The following is a 7,216-nucleotide window of genomic DNA, read 5'->3' on the forward strand; positions in this document are numbered from 1 at the left end:
ATCTTCATCCAATTGAGTAGTTATCTTGGAAGAGAAGCTATTCAAACTTGGATCTCTTTTGAACCTTGGAAGAGGAATGAAGAGATCAAGCTAGAAATGCTTTCTCATGCTAGACCAAATTGGGTTTGGATGGGTATGTGACTGTAACACTCTCAATACTTGGTTTGAGAAATGCATGTGGTATAATCAGTGACCATACTTCATCTCTTCTCATGAGCAATTGACCAAGGAATTGGCTATTGATCAAGATTTGAGAGATTGAATTGCAAGGAATTGCAATTCAATCACTTAAGATTGCCAAGGAGATCAATGAGTGCATTGATTGAGGAAGAGATGAAAATGAACTTGATCCGGAGAATTGTAACATCTCCCAAGCCCAATGAACTCCCCATCTCTAATCTTACCCATTCTCTTTAATTTCTGCGATTTACTTTTATGAGCAAATCCTCCATTCCCATTTACAATTCTGCAATTTATTTTCAGTCATTTACTTCCAGTCCTTTAATTCTAGCATTTACTTTTCTGTTATTTACATTCCCACCATTTTATTTTCTGCAACTCTCAACCCAAATTCTGGATTCGCTTAACTAGAACATTCTTCTAATTAAAGTTGCTTGATCAATCAATCCCTGTGGGATTCGACCTCACTCTATTGTGAGTTTTTACTTGACGACAACTTCGGTACACTTGCCGAAGGGAGATTTGTTGAGAGACAAGTTTTCCCCGCATCAAGTTTATGGCGCCGTTGCCGGGGATTGATTGTGCATCAACAATGATTAGATTGGAAGATCACTAGATTGAGCATTTTATTTTGTGAATTTCATTTTTCTGTTTGAGTGATTTACTTTTTTTTTTAGTTAAACTTCTTCCCTTCTCCCTCTACCCGTTATTTTTTTTTTACTTTTTCTGTTTTTCTTTGTTATTTTCAATTCTGTTTGCTAACCTACTAACTGTTTGATATATTGCATCACCCACAACTAACAATAACTCTGACACAAATACTGTCTGCACCTATTTTCTCTGCTTGTACTTGTTGGTTGTATGACAGGGAGAAGAAGCGGGGCTTCAACTTCCTTTGATTCTGAACCAGAGAGAACCTTCCTTAGACTAAGGAGGGAGGCAAGAGGAAAACGAGTAGTTGGTGCTGAAGAAGAAGAGGAACAGTTTGAGGAATACTTTGAACCAAACATAGAAGAAAACATGGAAAATCATCATGAAGAAGAGACTCACAACCATGGCAGAGGAGGTGGAGCAAATCATGCTGGGGAGGATAGAAGAGTTTTGGGCTCTTACATTAATCCAAACCCAGGCAATTGTGGAAGTAGCATCCAAAAGCCAACAATCCATGCCAACAACTTTGAACTTAAACCACAGCTCATCACCCTTGTTCAGAACAACTGTTCGTTTGGAGGAGGTGTTCAAGAAGATCCCAACCAACATTTGACCACCTTCCTAAGAATATATGACAGTGAAATCTAATGGCGTTCATCCTGACGACTATAGATTGCTCTTATTTCCCTTCTCACTTAGAGACAAGGCAGCCAAGTGGCTGGAATCCTTCCCAAGGGAGAGCTTGACAACTTGGGAGGATGTGGTGAACAAATTCTTAGCAAGATTCTACCCTCCTCAACGAATCTATAGACTGAGAGCTGAGGTTCAAACCTTCAGGCAACAGGATGGTGAGACTCTGTATGAAGCATGGGAGAGGTTCAAGGACTTAACAAGGAGGTGTCCACCTGACATGTTCAACGAATGGGTCCAGCTGCACATTTTCTATGAAGGGCTCTCTTATGAGTCAAAGAAGGCAGTAGACCATTCATCTGGAGGGTCTTTGAACAAGAAGAAGACCATTGAGGAAGCCATAGATGTTATTGAAACAGTAGCAGAAAATGACTACTTCTATGCTTCCGAAAGAGGGAACACAAGAGGAGTGATGGAGCTAAACAATGTAGACGCTCTGTTGGCCTAAAACAAGCTCATTACCCAGCAGCTGGCTGATCTCACCAAGAAAATGGAGATGAACCAAGTAGCAGCAATCTCCACTTCATCAACAACACAAGAAGAAGTAAACCAAGAAGCAGAAGGGAGTCAGGAGCAAGCCAACTACATTGGGAATTCACCAAGGAAAAACTATGATCCATACTCCAAGACATACAACCCTGGATGGAGAAATCACCCGAACTTTGGGTGGGGAAGTAAGTAAGATCAAAACCAAGACCAGAGACGTTACAACTCTAACAACAATGCAGCTCACCAACAATTCACCCAGAGGACATCTCAACACCCCCACAACAACACTTCTCCATATACTTATCAAAACCAAAACAGCACATCTACTCCGAACCATTCATCAATTGATGACAGGCTCTCTAAGATTGAAGCCTTACTTGAAGGAATATGCCAAGAGATTCAAGAAAATAAGGTGTTCAAAGAGGAGGTGCGAGCTAATATTAAGAACCAGGGAGAAACCATTAGGAAGATGGAATTCCAGGTGGGATATTTAGCTGAGAAGATTCCCAAACCTACTGATAGCTTCCCAAGTGACACGGAGAAAAACCCCAAGGGAGAAGCAAAGAACGTAAGATGGGAAGATTGCAAAATGGTCACTACAAGTGATCAAGAAATTGAAGACAAGCAAGGCAAAATGTGCAAACAACCTGAAGACAACTCAACAAAGGAGGAGGATAGAGATCACAAAGAACCAGAAATCTCACAACAAGAGTTGTTGAAGCTCTATGCACCATTCCCTCAACTGCTCAATGGTGCTGTGGGAAAGAGGATATACTCAAGGTTCCTAGACTTGTTTGTATCTCTGCACGTGAACATACCATTCATCAAGGCAATTCAACAAATGCCTGCATTCATCAAGTATATGAAGGAACTTCTTCCCAGGAAAAGCTCACTCAAGGGAGGGCAGACTATAGTGATGAACAAGGAATGTAGTGCCCTTATTCAACCTGAGTTGCCTACAAAAAGAAGAGACCCAGGAAGTTTTCATATACCTTGTGCCATAGGAGAAAACATGTTCGACAGAGCACTATGTGATTTAGGGGCCAGCATCAACTTACTGCCCTTATCCCTGGTGAAGAGGCTGCAGATCAACGAGATAATGCCCACAGATGTCATTATTAGACTGGCTGACAAAACTCAAAAGCAAGCAATAGGAGTGGTGGAAAATGTGTTGCTAAAAGTTGGGAAGTACTTTCTCCCAACAGATTTTGTCATTCTGGACATGGAAGAAAGTCACACTCATCCAATCATATTGGGAAGACCATTCCTAGCTATAGCCAGAGCACTTATTGGTGTAGAGAAAGGGGAGTTAATATTGAGAATCCATGATGAATGACTCAGCTTCCATGTTTTCAAACTCTCACAAGAAACATATCAAGAGGACAAGGAACTGAGCACAAATGATAAAGAGACACTGAAGGAGGAAACAAGCACTGAAGCACAGCCGGTTCATTCTGAAACCCCCTTAACTGACAAACAAGGAAAATAGCAATTGCCACAGCTCAAGGAAAAGTTGGAGGAACCCAAACCTCTAGAGGCAGGTGAAGACAGCATCACAACTCCTTGAAGAAAAGAGGTCACCAAGGGGAAGGCAACCTCAAAAGAAACAAAGAAGAAGGCACCAAGGAGATGGAGGAACAAGAAGATCCCTACGGAAGACTTCTCTCCAGGGGATAGAGTTGTCTCAGCTTACTTCCCAGATATTCCCCCTAATCTCCCTACTGTACCATCTCAATTACCCAAGGTCTTCACTATCAACAGAGTTCTTTCCCTGGAACATATGGAGATCATTGATCCAACCAATGGATACAAGTCCACAGTAAGAGGGGAGGACTTTAAGCACTACCAACCACCATGATGAAGGAAAAACGTCAAGCTAGTGACGCTAAAGAAGCGCTTCATGGGAGGCAACCCATGTTTTATATGCTTTCAGATGATAATGAATAAGTCAATCTTTATGAGCTTCAATCCAAACTTAACAAACAATTGGTGAAAGTCTTCTTATGCAGAATATAGTGAGGAACAAGTTTGGTGTTCAAAGCAAACTAAGTTGCATGCTAGTCTTGGGAGCTTTGAACACAAAACTTTCATCACAGTGCTTCAAACTAAGTTTGGTGTCACCCCATGGTGCCACCAAAATGCATATGAGGAACCACCAATAGTTAGTTAGTTAGTTGAAATTCATAAACAAATAATCAAATCCTTTCTTTCAATTTATTCTAGCCGTAGAGTTTTAATTTTCTTATATATTAATTCCCTTATTTCAAATCTTTATAGGAAAGGAAAAGAAGCATAAAAAGGGATTGATGGGACAATTAAATGGGGGAAATTTCGCCACTTAATGAAAAGCACTACACACATGTCTCAAGAGGGAACGCATGGGGAAACGCTGCCATGCAACATTGGAGAAAGAAAACCCTTGAAGACCGAACCAATCACTATCATTAAAGTGACGATCCTTGTCTTTCCTTCTTATACAACCCCATCCGTCCATTTAGTAAACATTCATGCAATCCATACGCTTCACTCACTCATGATTTTCTTATATAAGTGGACCTTAGTGCATGCTCACTCCTCACATCCAAATCCCCACTCTCCACACTTCTATCGGCACACTAAACTCTTTATCACAAATTGCTTTAACCAACTCACTCTCCTCATTGCCATAAAACCCTCAAACAATAATTCAAGTCATGGCATCATCAAGCTCAAAGAGGCAAAAGAGGAAGGAACCTATGGCGAGTACTCCTTTTGATGACAAAAGATTCAAGACTGCGTTTCATGAGCATGAATTTGAGCGGATAAGCGCCCGAAGGATATTGCCAGAATTAATCTTCCAAATCAATGCCAATGAATCACCACAGATTTGGAGAAAAATCGAACAGAGGGGGTGGCAATTGCTCACCAGTCCAGATGGGAAGATCAATGGAAACCTCATCAAAGAATTCTATGCAAATGCAGTTAGAGAGGATAAGACCAAAGCCCCAACCTTCAAAAGCTATGTGAGAGGAAGGGAGGTGGACTTCAGCCCAAGTGCCATAACAAGAGCTCTTCACTTGAAATCACCTCATTTTGATGAGGAGAGTTATCAGGCAAGGATAAGTAGAAGCCCCGATAAGGATGAGCTTTTAGAGATAGCATCAGATATCTGTGTTATAGCCGCTGACTGGGAAAGGTATTCAGATGGGAGACCAAAATTCATAAAAAGGGGAGACCTTCACCCTGAGGCTAAAGGGTGGTTTGAGCTTGTAAGGAGGTCCATCCTACCATCTGCTAATAATTTAGAGGTCAACATCAATCGAGCCACTATGCTACAATGCTTAGTACAAGGTGGGGAAATCAAAGTGCATGAGCTCATTGCCGAAGGGATTCAAGAGTCAGCTGAGAAAGCTGACTCAGGTGCCAGACTTTGGTACCCCAGCACCATTCTCCGCTTGTGCAACAAGGCCAAGGTAATATTTGAGGACAGCAGCCCAGACTGGGTGAACCCAGGGAGGCCAGTCACACTCGAGCGAATGGTCTATACCACACTGGCTCAGCAACTAAGAAGGCCACATATAGGAAGGCAAAGGGCCTAGGAAGGAGCTCATCAAGAAGAATACCATCAGGAAGAATATCAACAAGAAGAGCATCATGACCCAGCCAACTTGAATATGACTCACCTTCTAAGAGCCATTGAAGATTTAGGACAGAGACATATGGAAGGATAAGAGCAAATACTGAACCGGCTGAGTCAACAAGAAGCATGGCAAAAACAACAAATGGAGCAGCAGCAGGAACAATACTCCCAGCTCACTCAAGCCATCAACCAAGTGAATGAGAAGCAAGAGATTCAAGAGAAGCACTTGCAAGAGCTCAACCAGCGGCAGATAGCCCAAATGAAAACTTTCAATGAGTTCAGTGTACTCAATGAAGGAAGGCAGCTACATAGGGAGGAGTTCTATGTAAACACTCAAGCCGAGTTAAACTACATGACCACTAATATGCATCATCTACACTATGCCATCCCCACATATGATGAGGTCCAAAAAGAATTTGTAGAAAAAGAAGAGAGGAAAGTGAAATAGCAAAAGGAGACACTCAAGAAGAAGATGGAAGATAGTGGTTTTTGGAAGAAGCTGCTTGGAAAAGGCAAAGGAAATGGGAGCACAAGCACTCAAGAGAGACACAATGAGGACAAGCAAAGAGGGGAGCACGGGCATCCACATGAATGAAAGGTGGTGGAGTTCCTTTTAGTCCATTGTTTTATATGCTTTAAATAAGGAAGATCTTGTATGAAATAGAACCTGCTTCCATGTTATGTTTAAACTTTTTAAAATTCTGTCTTTTAAGTTTCCTTCTAAATAGGTCCATGATTTCTGGTTTAAATGTCACTACATCATTCCCTTATTTACTTGTAAGCTTGTCCCTTTTTATCATATGAAGAAGAGAATGTTTATGTTTTTAAAAGACCAGGGTAGAGTTCATATTGTTGAAGTGCATTCATGAATCTTTGGGGTAGTCATAAGTTAGCTAAGTTGGTTCAACCACAAGGCTAGGAGGACAACCATCTGACCTGAATACTTTGCTTTGGATACACTCATGAGACTAAGTTAATAACAAGATCCTAATAAAAGAAAAGGGAAAGAACAATGGAAGTGAAAAACAAAAGAAAAAAAGAGTAAGCAATAAGGCTAGGCATCAATGGTTTTAATCTTGAGGCAAGTGTCTATGGTGCTCCTGTGTGAGGGATCTACTTGGATGAATAAGCTCTTAGGGGTTCTTTATCACTTGGTAACTTGGGTTAACTAACCCGGATTATCAGCTGAAAATCCACTGTCAAGAGTAACCCTCACTACAGAGCATTTAGTAACCCAAAGAGGTGCTGGACACCAAGGTCTCAAGAAAAGAAAATAAATAAACTATATGCCTGTGGTGTGTATGTATGGGGGAGAGACTTGAGGGAGTAGGTCCTTAGGGGTGTTTCAACACCTAGCACCTTGAACCAACTGGTTCGGGAGTGTTGGCTGAAAGCTTATCTTAAAGAGTTGCCCCCTTACAGAGCACTTAGCCTAAATAACACAAATAACCCTTGAAATAACAATAAAAGGATCAATGAATAAAAGTCTCATGAGATATAAACAAAGTAAGTGTTTAGGGACATGATAAAGGTCTGAAAGCCAGTAATGGAATGAACCTAAGTTGCTATGCATGAAACCACCATAAA

The 7,216-nt window shown here is 41.2% G+C and overlaps 1 non-coding gene across 1 annotated transcript; it reads right to left on the reverse strand.

Moving 5' to 3' along the window:
* Positions 1–1,639: 1,639 nt before the first annotated feature.
* Positions 1,640–1,743, reverse strand: LOC148580112 (small nucleolar RNA R71). Its single transcript, XR_015899254.1, has one exon. It is a non-coding gene; the product is annotated as a small nucleolar RNA R71 (small nucleolar RNA).
* Positions 1,744–7,216: the final 5,473 nt, after the last annotated feature.

This window comes from Arachis ipaensis, chromosome B10 (assembly GCF_059453495.1).
Source record: "Arachis ipaensis isolate K30076 ecotype BB chromosome B10, ASM5945349v1, whole genome shotgun sequence".
NCBI classification, from domain to species: domain Eukaryota; kingdom Viridiplantae; phylum Streptophyta; class Magnoliopsida; order Fabales; family Fabaceae; genus Arachis; species Arachis ipaensis.